This window comes from Cannabis sativa, chromosome 7 (assembly GCF_029168945.1).
Source record: "Cannabis sativa cultivar Pink pepper isolate KNU-18-1 chromosome 7, ASM2916894v1, whole genome shotgun sequence".
Taxonomy (NCBI): Eukaryota; Viridiplantae; Streptophyta; class Magnoliopsida; order Rosales; family Cannabaceae; genus Cannabis; species Cannabis sativa.
The window spans coordinates 29,143,583-29,158,335 of record NC_083607.1 but is presented as its reverse complement, the minus strand read 5'-3'; positions in this window follow the sequence as shown (position 1 = coordinate 29,158,335).

Sequence of the window (14,753 nt, the reverse complement as noted above, 5' to 3'; positions counted from 1 at the left end):
TCAAACACCCACACTTAGAATCAGACCCAAAGCTAGACCCGGACCCAAACTTGAACCTAGACCAGGATCAGAACCAAGGACTAAGACCCAGAACTGAATCCAAATTAAGATCGGGATTGGAACTTGGGACTCAGACCAAACGTAGACCAAGACCCAGGAGGCGAACCCACACTCAGAGCCTGATCTAGACCTATACTGAAATCCGGACCCGAACCCAAACTCAGACCAGGACTCGAACTTCGACTAGAACTCAAACCCTAACTAGAACTCAAAATTGCAAATGGAACTAGAACCGAACTAGGACTAGGACCAAGACCAGGATCTAAACCCAAACCCGAACCCAGATCAAAACTGAGACAAGACCTAAACCCGAACCGAGACTAGGACTCAAACCCGAACTTAGACCGGCACCCAAACCCACACAATAACCAGGACCTGGACCTAGAATTAGGATAGGGACCTGGGAAAAAGAACTAGGACTGGGACCAAGTACCCGACCCAGACCTTAACTTGAACCAAGCACCCAGCTCATGACCCGACACCAGAAATCGAACCAGACTGGGACCCGAGATTGGGATCTGGATCTGTACCCACAGCTTGGACAAAACCCGTAGTCGGTGTTTGAATTTGGGACCCTGGTCTAGACCCGAACCCTGACAAGGACCCGAACCCACACCCGGACCTCAACTCAGTCCCAAACCCGAAAGTGGACCCGAACCCGTACCCTGTGACCCAAAATTGGAACAAAAATCGGAAGTTGACTGGGACTCAAACTAGGACTTGGACAAGGAATCATAAATGAAATTGGACCTAGATCCAGAACCGTAATCAGACGAGGACCCAGACTCCAAATCCGACCTAGACCCGAATTGGGAGCCGGACCCGGATCCCATCCCAATCCTTGACTCGGGACCCAAACCCGAACCTGAAATTAGACCCAAACATGGAACCAGACTTGAGACACAGAACAAGGGTCGGGACCTAGAACCGCACCCCAGTCTCGATCCCGAACAAAAACTCAGAAATAGGACCTGGGACTTGAACCAGAAGTAGACCGAGAAACGTGAGAGTGATCCAGATCTTGACTCAGGATTCGGGTAAAGGGGCCTGGAACAGACCAGTAGTCGGTGTCTAGATCTGGGACTCAGACTAGGACCAGAACCCAGACGAAGAACCAAACACGAACTCAGACCTAGACCTGGGACCCAAAATTAGAACCTGAACAAGAATCACCGAACCAGGACCCTAGAACAAGACTAGCACCTTGACCACGACCCAGACCCAGACCTAGAACCGAACACAGGCCTAGCCTCAGACCCAAACTGAGACTGGAACTCGGGCCCGGACATGGTCGTGTACCCAGACCCGAACTGAGACCCGGACCTTTACCTAAATCTGGGACCCGTTCCCAAACACAGACTTGGACCTAGATAGGGATCCGGATACGAACCTCGACTCGAACCAAGACCCAGACTGGGATAGAAATGCTGGACCGAGATCCTAACCCAGACCCAAACTTGGACCCGCACTCGGGACCCGAACTAGTACTTCGACCCGAACTTAGACGCAGATCGGGGTCCAGACCATGACACAAACCCGGACACAAACTCGGACCCGAACTCAAACACCCACACCTAGAATCAGACCCAAAGTTAGACCCAGACCCAGACCTAAGCTCGAACCCAGACAAGGATCAGAACCAAGGACTTAGACCCAGAATTGAATCCAGACTCAGATCGGCATTTAAACTTGGGACTCGGACCAAACCTAGACCATGACCCAGGACGCGAGCCCAGACCTAGAGCCTGATCTGGGCCTACACTGAAATCAGGACCCGAACCGAAACTTAGACCAGGACTCGAACTCCGACCTGAACTCAAACCAAACTCGAACTCAGACTCGCAAATGGAACTAGAACCGAACTAGGACTAGGACAAGGACCTAAACCCAAACCCGTGTTGGAAATTATTTTACAAGGATCATAACAGGATTAAGATCATTTGATCTAGGATCAACTAGCCGATATTGACTTGAATAGATATTACGGTAAATTTAATAAATTTGAGTCAAAGTTTAATATTGGTCCCTTCCGATGCATACTCCAGGCATCCAACTTGAGCTTTACTTTAACCAATGCTTTAGAAACAACATAGCATTTCTCCAAATGCAAGTAAACTCTGTTGTAGATTATCATATCAGTAAAACCCTGTGTCTAATAAATCTAGGAAACTTTATTCACATAGTCATGTTTACTTTCCAATGTATTGACCGCACAATAAACAGGATCAGGTATGTGAAAAGGGTTTCAGATGAATTTATACATTATGTACATATAATCATGAAATAAATCATGTGAACCATGCAACATTAAATGTTATTTCTGATCTATATTAATAAGTAAATCTGATTATATTGAAATGAGTTTTATTTAGGGCATAAAACCCAACAAACTCCCACTTGCACTAATATAAAACAAAATGTGCATTTCAAATAATCTCAACACCTTGATATACAAATCAAGTGTAGTTGTAGTCCATGTGAATGGATTAAATCATAGTGAACTTTATGTCCCTATAATAGAAAACTTTAGGTTACTCCATGTGAATGGATTAAATCATAGTTCTATTGGCTTTTCTTCTTAGTTTCTTATCTTGACAATCCATTACTTGTTGAAACTCACAATGGATTTTAATCACTAGTGTCTTCCAAGTCATAAGAAGGGGAGTTTCTAGAAACTCTCCCACTGCAAAAAGGTACCGTAAATTATGTCTAAGAAAACTAAATGGTATTGACCTCTTCGGTTGTGACAAGACAACAGAGGCAGTGGGATCATCATATGTCAAATAAGATGATAGAACACTTTTGGAATCAAGAATTAAATATCTCCTTTATTTGCTACTTTATTTTCAGAGTTAGTCATTATCTTAGAAAAGTAGTATTTGTTTAAATAAACACTTTCTTATCTATTGACTATGAGATCGTCCACCCCTAATCACTTAGAATAGCTAACAAACCATGGTTAACACTTCTAGCTTTTCTTAAGATTTTGATTAGGTCATCCATGAATCTAGTAATGATTTACATTAAGTATACAACCATTACATCATTCTGAAATTGTATTACCATAGAAGGATTTAGGCAACGACTAGTAACTAATCATCAACATGCAACTCGAAATTTCTTGGGAGGTAAGTTTGGATATAATTCAAAAATCAATTTAATGATCTTTGAACTGTATATCTACTAACTATTTCTCCACCCCTATCAGTTCGCAAGATCTTTAAGCACTTACCTTAATGGTGTTTCACCATTGCTAGAAATTAATGAAATTTTTCAAACATTTCAAATTTCTTTGCATAAGGTATAATCTAGAGTTATTGTTTTAAGAATACAACGAGAAACTCATATCCACCCCTGAATGTACATCCATCTGCGAATGAGATGAACTACTTTCAATGGATATAGGCATATTAACTCTTTGCAGAGATAGATCTTGTCAAAACCACTATGAACAAGATACAAATGCCATAGATTAAAAAAAATGGTAGTGTCTTTTGATGACTTAGGTTTAGTTACATCAAAGAGTTCTTAGAATAGTGCAAGTGGATCCTGGTCACAGAATACCAAAGTCATATTCGATACAGTATGAAACCAATGATAGAAAATGGTTATTAAACACATTCTGGAATTAGAAATATAAGAAAATTTCTGTTTGGAATCTAAAATTAAAGTCAAAGACTTAAATTTATACCATATATAATGAGTAATTCTATCTTGGACCACCACTACTAATTTAACTCTAAGTCTGATTTGTCCATACAAGTAGGAGATTTCTAAGATTGAGGATTTATATCAATTAGGAATAGAATTTTGGGATTATAATCATATGCGTCATTTAATTTCTTAAGAGAAAATATAGAATGACATGAAATGATTTATAGACCATTCATCCAATGATATATTATTGAGTTAATTCGAAATGAATAAGCTAAGAGGAATTAGGATAATTTCGTTGTTAAATAAGATTCAACGATGCTTCGATTAGCGAAAGTCAAAGTAATCTTATTTATACAATCTTCTTATTTCATATCGTAAAAATACTAGTCTAAGGTGTCATCAATTGATGAACAGCTTGATGTCGCATATACAATATTTATCTTTCGAGATCTTACACTATTATGTATGTCTAATGGTGAAAATCCATTAGGGATTTATCTCATTAGAAAAAATAAACATGTTAGACCAACAATGAAGATTCGAAATTAAACTACAATTTAATAACAGAAAATAACTTGGTTCAATATAAATTCATACACAATTCAAAAATTATTAAACATATAGCAAGTAGGAATGACAAGTGAAAATACTAAAACATACAATCCTAAATAATTTCCAAGGTTTCCAACAAACTGATACAGTGTCCCGGTAGGCGAGAGTCAAAGTACCATTCGTTGAATAGAGTTGTCAGCTCATCTAAAATAGAAACCATTTTAGCAACCTTTTATTCGATCAAAATAAGAATCCAACGTTGTCCCGGTAGGCGAGAGCTAAGGTTATTCTCATTTTATGAGCTTCCACCATTGTTTCATGTTTTATAAGTTTATCTCTAAGTAGTCACCATAGGGAAGAGTCTAATAGAGACGAAAACTTACAAAACACTTATCAAATGAGATCTTACGGTGTTAAAAGCGTTCAACGAATAACCATCTATAGGGGGACGAAGTCTAGCGTCTCGAGGTTATATTAAAAATATTTAACTATTGTAAGACCAACAATGGAGATCGAATGTCTTAATAATAATAAAAATAATAAAGCTCATTATTTAAAAAAAGTTGTATTTTCATTGATACTTATTTTAATCTATTTATTTTAAATATATATTTATTTAATTAAAATTTCCAATTTAGAATGAAAAAAAAAATTCTAAATTTAAATTTTAATTTAATATTTATCAATTTTACTTAGATGGATATGAAAATAACATGAATTATTTCCATCTTAGTAATAATTTCCAATATATATTTAGAAAAATATTCAATTTAAGTTGTTACAAAATTAATTTAAATTAATTTACAACTCAAATTTAATTTTCTATAAATATATATTGCACTTCGAAAAATTAAAGTATTTAAGAATACAATTTTCGAAAATGCATGTTAAAATAAAATAAAAAATAAATCCTGGAAAAATTATTCTAATTTAATGTTAGCCCAAAATTAATTAATAAAATTAATTTACAACAAAAAATATAATTTTCCTATTTAATTAAATATATGTAAGAAAAATTTCAAATATTTAAGTATGATGATGAAAATCAACTTAAATATTAATTTTGTATTTAATTAAATACACTAGAAAAATATTTCAAGCAAAAATATCACCTATCTAGATTTTCCTTTGACTAATTAATTAAATTTCTAATAAAATATATTTTACTTCATTTATTTTAATTAATCATTAAATGAAAAAATCATTGATTTAAGTTGGTCCAAAATTAAAATAAATAATTTACAACTTTAATCTATTTTTCAAATAAAATTTGAAATTCTAGCATTTAAGAAATGCAATTTCGAAATTTGATTAAAAAAATAAAGAAAAAATATATTTTGAAAAGTATTTAAATTTAGTTGAAAAAATAAATTTCAACTAAAATAATTTTCTATTTAATTAAGTGTCATGAAAAAGAAATATTTGAGTATCATGATGAAAATCAACTTAGATATTTAATTTTCAAATTAATTAAATGTATTAAATTCAAGAAATAAATAATTAAGTGTAGAGAAGGCTTAATTATTAATCTCTAGTTTAATACTAGGAAAAATATACTTAAAATAAATTGTACCAAAATTAATTAATTTCACAATGTATAATATTTTCCTATTTAATATTAGAAATAATAAGTAGTCTAGAAATAACTATATAGAAAATATCTTATTTGACTAAGTATTACAAAATTTGAAAAAAATATCTAATTTAACTTGTATTAAAAAAAAATAGAACTTAAATATTTTCAAATTTAAATTTAATTAAATATCAAAAATTAAGTTGTAACCACTTAATTTGAAAATATTCCATTTTAAGTTAATATTCCAAAAGATATCAACTTAAAAAAAAAATATGTAAAGAATCTTAATAACCAATTCCTAAAATTCCTCAACTTAATTTTGAAATTTTAAATCCAAAAGATATTCAGATTTAAGTTGATTAGTTATAGATAACTAAATATCAACTTAAATAGGAATATTTAATGAAAAATTTAAATTAACTTTCAGAAAGAATCTAGATGGTTATAATTCTATATTTAATTAAATACAAGAAAATACATATAGTTTAGCTTAGAATAAAAAACTTTAAACTATGATTTTCTTAAATTAATTTCAAAATAAATGAAATTAATTATGTTGCTAATCAATTTTGTTAGATTAAACTAGTTTAATTAACCTAGTACAGTTATTCAAATCAGGCAAATGGCCCTTCACAATTGGGGTGTTTCATGTGAGGGGGTGCTGGGTTCCGTATGTCGTACCCACTTCTATGGCTCCCAACTCTCACACAAGGCCCAAAAGAGAGGAATTTAACCTTAAAATGAACAACTGTTATTAATTGATTAGGCCCAAAAACAAAATGGGCCTAAATAAAATCTATAAAGAACTATGACATTTTATTTGGCAACAACAACCTATATGCATCTATAATGAAATTAAACACATACGCTCAAACAGGCACACTTTGGATGGGTCCTATCATGTTGCTAGGTCATACACAGATGAAAGAAGATTGTAAATATACCTGTTACAAATTATTTACTTGACCAAGGGAGCCATCAGATCATTAGATCTCGCAAAAAGTTAACCATGGCTATTTGCAATCAAGCAATAATAGGTTTTTAAAACTTACAAACAAGCTAAAACACAGACTCCTGCAACAAGGTTAGCTGGATAGTTGGATGTAGGATTTATTTAATTTAAATAAATAATTTCAAAAAATAATTAATTAAAAAAAATATTTAAAATTAAAAAAAACGTTAAAATTTCGAAATTAAAAAAAAATATTTAAAATTAAACCTACAATTTTGAAAAATTAGGTTTCAACCAACCTAAATATCATTTCAAAATTTGCTAACCACTTTTAAAAATTAAATGTTATATTATAAATAAAAAACTAAATTTTAAATGTAATTTAAATAAATAAAATAACAAAATTTAAAAGCTAGCAAAATATCTTACATCTATTTAAAATTACATGATTATAGTTATCTTATTTTAAATTTAAATAAGGTCAAATTATATAAAAAAAATAATTTAAAAAATTTAAAATCTCACCTTAAATTTAAAAATAAAATAAGATATAATCAAATTTAAAAATAAGATAGATAATTAAGCAAAAAAAGATAGATATTGACTATTTCAAATTAAAATTACACTAATATCATGAATTAAATTTAAAAAATATTAAATAAATTAATTATGATAATTAGAATTGAATTAGGAATAGTAAATGTATAAATACAGAACTACACAAAAAATTGGAAGTTAATTCCATGAAAAAGCATGAAAAAACGAAGAAAGCGAAAAAATTGCAAGCTGTACGGACAGGATGCTGTGCATACCCGTCCGCGCGCGTGCTGGGGTGATCTGGGCGAGAAAGCTCGGCGGCTGGAGGATTTGCATGAAATCCGTGCGCGTAGGAGGCCTTTAGCTCAACCCCAATTTTTTTGAAACTTCAATAAATCATAACTAATTCAAATTAAATCGAAATTGAGTTCTATTAAAAAGTAACTTGCTCAATTTTTTCTATACTATCCAATAAAAATAATTCCAGAAACAGATATTCAATTATTTTTCACGAAAATTCACAAACATCAATCAATCATCAAATAACACTCAATACAACATGATACCATCCCAAACATCAAACAATCGTTTTAAAGTCCAAATTTCTTGCAAGTAAATCAATTACCATGGCTCTGATACCAGTTGTTGGAAATTATTTTACCAGGATCTTAGATCTACTCACAAGTATGTTGATTAACACCCTGAATATGAACTTTCTAAAACGATGAAATAAACACATATAAAGTTTAGGAAACCTTACATTGGGTGTAGCGGAATATAATGACTCCTTCCGTTCAGATATAAGGCCCTTGATTCTTTTCTGTAGCAGAGCATTATCAATATCTGAACCTGGATCTCTTTCTCTGATTCTTTAGTGCTGAAACTCCTTCTTGCTGAAAGTCTTTCTTCACGATCTTCCTCACTATGATTGAGGTATCACTTGCTGTGTGTGGGCAATACTCTAACACTAAGAATTTCTAAATTCAAGAAAGAAGAGAGAGAGAGTGGGGTCGGCCAAAGATAGGGAGAGAGAGAGGCTCAGTTTTTTCTGAATGAAAAGTCAGAAGGAAAGTCTATTAATTTCCTGAAGCCTTCACTATCTATTTATAGCATTATACTAGGGTTAGGTTTGAATTATTTGGCATTAAAATAATGAAAATATCAGAGTTAAAACCCTACAAAAGTGGCCGACCCTATACATGTGGATTTGGGGCTCACTTTTTGCAATTTTGCAGTTTTATCTTTTCTGCATCTGATTTTCTCAAAAACGCCAATTTTCTAATTCAACAATTTAAATGCGAATTCTAACTATTTAATAACCATAAATAATATTGTCATTTATCATATTTATTAATTGAACCATACAAAGTATCATAATTAACAAATATGCCCCTAAAACTCTTTCTTTACAATTTCGCCCTTACTTAGTGAAAAATTCACAAATAGACATAGTCTAAATTGAGAATTATAATTGATTAATCAAAACCAATTATATGAGTCTTACAAGCAATATTATCTCAACTAGTGCGGGGACCATGGGTCTATATAACCGAGCTTCCAATAAGTAGATCAAGAATTTATTACTAAAATTCACTAACTTATTAATTCTTCGTTGAATCCACGCATAGAACTTAGAATTGCACTCTGAGTATATAGACTGCTCTTTATGTTCCACTATATATAGACACATCATTAGTTATCCATTGTTATAATCCTAATTTGATCAATGATCCTCTATATGAATGATCTACACTGTAAAGGGATTAGATTACCGTTACACCCTACAATGTATTTAATCCTTAAAACACTTAACCCCGTATAAATAATATTTTCAGCTTATGTGAAATGAGATCTCCACCATTTATTTTCATTTTGTCAAGCTCGAAGGAGATCATCCTTTACTTACTCTTCGCCAGATAGAAGCAATAGATTCCATGATTATGTTAGCGCTCTCACTAAATTGCACTACCGTGTTCCCAAAATGTAAGTATCACCCTGACCCAAAAGTAGGCTTAACTAACAAATCAAAGAACATGAATAGCCTCTTGAGATTGAGCCTAATCATAACAGGATTAAGACCATTTGATCAAGGATCAACTAGGCGTTATTGACTTGAATAGATATTACGGTAAGTTTAATAAATCTAAATCAAAGTTCAATTTCGGTCCCTTCCGATGCATACTCCATGCATCCAACCTAAGCTTTACTTTAACCAATGCTGTGGAAAGAACATAACATTTCTCCAAATGCAAGTAAACTCTGTTGTAGATTACCATATCAGTAAAACCCTGTGTCTGATAAATCTAGGAAACTTTATTCACATAGTCATGTTTACTTTCCAATGTGTTGACAACACAATAAACAGGATGAGGTATGTGAAAAGAGTTTCAGATGAATTTATACATTATGTACATATAATCATGAAATAAATCATGTGAACCATGCAACATTAAATGTTATTTCTGATCTATATTAATAAGTAAATCTGATTATATTGAAATGAGTTTTATTTAGGGCATAAAACCCAACAACCCGAACCCAGATCAAAACCCAAACAGAGACCTAAACCCGAACCGAGACTAGGACTCAAACCTGAACCAAGACCGGGACCCAAACCCACACAATAACCGGGATCTAAACCCAGAATCAGGATAGGCACCTCAGAAATAGAAATAGGACCCGGACCTAGTACCCGACCCAGTCCGAAACTTGAACCTAGGACCGAGCTCGTGACCCAGCACCAGAAATGGAACCAGACTTGGACCTGAGATTGGGATCCGGAACTCGATCCAGCCCTGGACCCGAACCCTGACAAGGACCCAAACCCACACCCGAACCTGAACCCAGTCCCAAACCCAAAAATGGACCTGAACCTCTACCTGTGACCCAAAATTGGAACCAAAACTGGAAGTTGACCGGGACTGGAACTAAGACTTGGACTTGGAATCATAACCGAAATTTGACCAAGATCCAGAACCGTAATCAGACCAGGACCCGGACACCAGATAAGACCTAGACCCGAATTGGGAGCCGAACCCGGATCCCAACCCAATCCTGGACTCGGGACCCGAACCCGAACCTGAACTCAGACCCAAACATCGAACCAGACTAGGGACATAGAACCAGGGTCCGGACCTAGAACTTCACCCAGTCTCGATCCCAAACCGAAGCTTAGAAATGGGACCTGGGACTTGAACCGGAACCAGACCGAGACCCATGAGAGTGATCTAGCTCTTGACTCAAGATTTGGGTAACGGGGCCTGGAACAGACCAGTAGTCGGTGTCTAGATCAGGGACTCAGACTAGGACCAGAACCCAGACGAAGAACCAAACAAGAACCCAGACTTAGACCTGGGACCCAAAATTAGAACCTGAACAAGAATCGCCGAACCAGGACCCTAGAACAAGACTAGGACCGTGACAAGTACCCGGACCTAGACCTAGCCTCAAACACAAACTGAGACTAGAACTCGGGCCCAGACACGGTCGTGTACCCAGACCGGAACTGAGACCCGGACCTTTACCTAAATCAGGGACCCGATCTCAAACACAGACTTGGACCTAGATAGGGATTCATAGACGAACCTGGACTAGGACCAAGACCCAGACTGGGATCAAAATGCTGGACTTAGATCTGGACCGAGATCTTGACCTAGACACAACTTGGACCCGCACTCGGGACCCGAACTTTGACCTGGACCCGAACCTAGACCCAGATCGGGGTCATGACTTGGACACAAACCTACACCCACACCTAGAATCAGACCAAAAGCTCGACCCGGACCCGGACCCAACTCGAACCCAGACCAGGATAAGAACCAAGGACCCAGAACTGAATCCAGACTGAGGTCCGCATTGGAAATTGGGACTCGGACACAACTTACACCAAGACCCAGGATGCGAACCCACACCCGCAACCTGATCTGGACCTAGACAGAAATCAGGACCCGATCCCAAACTCAGACCAAGACTCAAACTCCGACCCAAACTCAAACCCAAACTCGAACTCAGAATAGCAAATAGAACTAGAACCGAACTAGGACTAGGACTAGGACCATGAACTAAACCCAAACCCGAACCCAGATCAAAACCCAGACAGAGACCTAAACCCGAACAGAGACTAGGACTCGAACCCGAACCTAGACCAGGACCAAAACCCACACAATAACCGGGACCTGGACCCGACCTACACCCGAACTTGAACCTAGGACCCAACTTGTGACCCGGCACCAGAAACGGAACCAGAATGGGACGCGAGATTGGGATCCAGATCTGGACCCAGGGCTTGGACAAAACACGTAGTCGGTGTCTGGATTTGGGACCCAGCCGAGGACCCGAACCCTGACAATGATCCGAACCGACACCCGGACCTGAAGTCAGTCCCAAACCCAAAAGTGGACCCGAACCCGTACCCTGTCACCCAAAATTGGAACCAAAAGTAGAAGTTGACCGGGACTGGAACTAGGATTTGCACTTGGGATCATAACTGAAATTGGACCTAGATCCAAAACCGTAACCGGACCAGGACCCACACTCCAAATCAGACCTAGACCCGAATTGGGAGTCGGACCCTGATCACAACCCAAACTTGAACTCGGGACCCGAACTTGAATGTGAACTCAGACCAAAACATGGAACAAGACTAGGGACACAGAACCAGGGTCGAGACCTAGAACAGCACCCCAGTCTCGATCCTGAACCCTAACTCAGAAATGCAACCTGTGACCTAAACGAGAACCAGACCGAGACCCGTGACAGTGATCAAGATCTTGACTCGGGATTTGGGTAAAGAGGCCTGGACCAAACTAGTAGTCGTTGTCTAGATCTGGGACTTAGACTTGGACCAGAACCCAGACGAAGAACCAAACCCGAACCCAGACCTAGTCTTGGGACCCAAAATTAGAACCTGAACAAGAATCGTCGATCGAGGAACCTAGAACAAGAATAGGACCGTGACCAGGACCCGGACCTAGACCTAGACTCGAACACAGACCTAGCCTCAGACCCAAACTCAGACAAGAACTCGGGCCCGGACACGGTCGTGTACCCAGACCGAAACTGAGACCCGGACATGGACCTAAATCTGGTACCCGATCCCAAACACAAACTTGGACCTAGATAGGGATCCAGATACGAAACTGGACTCGAACCACGACCTAAACTGGGATCGAAATGCTTGACCTAGATCTGGACCGAGATCCTGTCCCTGACCCAAACCTTGCTCCGCACTCGGGACCCGAACTTGGACTTGGACGCGAACCCAAACTCATAACAGGACTCGAACTCCGACCCGAACTCAAACCCAAACTCGAACTCAGTTCTCAAATGGACGCGGACCCAACACGAACCAAGACAAGGATCAGAACCAAGGACTTAGACCCAGAACTGAATCCAGACTCAGATCGGGATTGGAACTTGGGACTCGAACCCAACCTAGACCAAGACCTAGGACGGGAACCCACACCCAGAGCCTGATCTGGACGTAGACTAAAATCAAGACCCGAACCCAAACTCAGACCAAGACTCGAACTCCGACCCGAACTCAAACCCAAACTCGAACTCAGAATCGAAAATGGAACAAGAACCCAAGTAGGACTACGACCAGGTGCAGGACCTAAACCCAAACCCGAACCCAAATAAAAACCCAGACAGAGTCCTAAACCAGAACCAAGACTAGGACTCGAACCCGAACCTAGACCACGACTCACACATAAATAAAAACCGAGACCTGGACCCAGAATAAGGATAAGGACATGGAAAACAGAACTAGCACCGAGACCTAGTACCCGATCCAAACTCGAACTTAAACCTAGGACATAGCTCGTGACTTGGCACAAGAAATCGAACAAGACTGGGACCCGAGATTGGGATCCAGATCTGGACCCAGGGCTTGGAAAAAACCCGTAGTCGGTGTCTAGATTTGGGACCCAGCACAGGACCTGAACCATGACAAGGACCCGAACCCACTCACGGACCTGAACCCAGTCCCAAACCAAAAAGTGGACCTGAACCCGTACCTATGACCCAAAATTGGAACCAAAACTGGAAGTTGACCGGGACTGGAACTAGGACTTGGACATGGAATCATAATTGAAATTGGACTTAGATCCAGAACCGTAACCGGGCCAGGACCCAAACTCCAAATCACACCAAGACCCGAATTAGAAGTCGAACTCGGATCCCAACCCAATCCTGGATTTGGGACCCAAACCCGAACTTGAACTCAGACCCAAACATGGAACCAGAAAAGGGACACAGAACAGGGGTTGTGACCTAGATCCGCATCCCAGTCTCGATCCCGAACACAAACTCAGAAATTGGACCTGGGACCTAAACCTGAACTAGACCGAGACCAGAGACAGTGATCCAGATCTTGACTCGAGATTCGGGTAACGGGGTCTGGAACAGACCAGTAGTCGGTGTCTAGACTGGGACTTTGACTAGGACCAGAACCCAGACGAAGAACCAAACCCGAACCCAGACCTACACCTGGGACCCAAAATTAGAACCTGAACAAGAATCGCCGAACCAGGACCCTAGAATAGACTAGGACCGTGACAAGGACCCAGACCCAGACCTAGAACCGAACACAGACCAAGCCTTAAACCCAATTTGAGACTGCAACTCGGGCCCAGACACGGTCGTGTACCCAGACCGGAACTGAGACCCGGACATGGACCTAAATCTAGGACCCGATCCAAAACACAGACTTGGACCTAGATAGGGATCAGGATACGAACCTGGACTAGGACTAAGACCCAGACTGGGATCGAAATGCTGGACCTAGACCTGGACTACGATGTTGACCCACAACAAATCTTCGACCCGCACTCGGGACCCGAACTTGGACCTAGACCCGAACTAGACCCAGATCGGGGTCCAGACCTGGTTACAAACCCGGATACAGACTCGCACCTGAACTCAAAACACCCACACCGAGAATGAGACCAAAAGCCAGACCCGGACGCGGACCCAACACGAACACAAACCAGGATCAGAACCAAGGACTTAGACCCAGAACTGAATCCAGACTCAGATTGGGATTGGAACTTGGGACTCGGACCCAACCTAGACAAAGACCAACGACGGGAACCCACACCTGGCGCCTGATCTGTACGTAGACTGAAATCAAGACCCGAACCCAAACTCAGACCAGGACTCGAACTCCAACCCAAACTCAAACCCAAACTCGAACTCAGAATAGAAAATGGAACTAGAACCGAAGTAGGACTACGACCAGGTGCAGGACCTAAACCCAAACCCGAACCCTGATCAAAACCCAGACAGAGTCCCAAACCCGAACCGAGAATAGGACTCGAACCCGAACCTAGACCGCGACTCACACACAAACAAAAACCGAGACCTGGACCCAGAATCAGGATAGGGACATGGGAAACAGAACTTGGACCGGGACCTAGT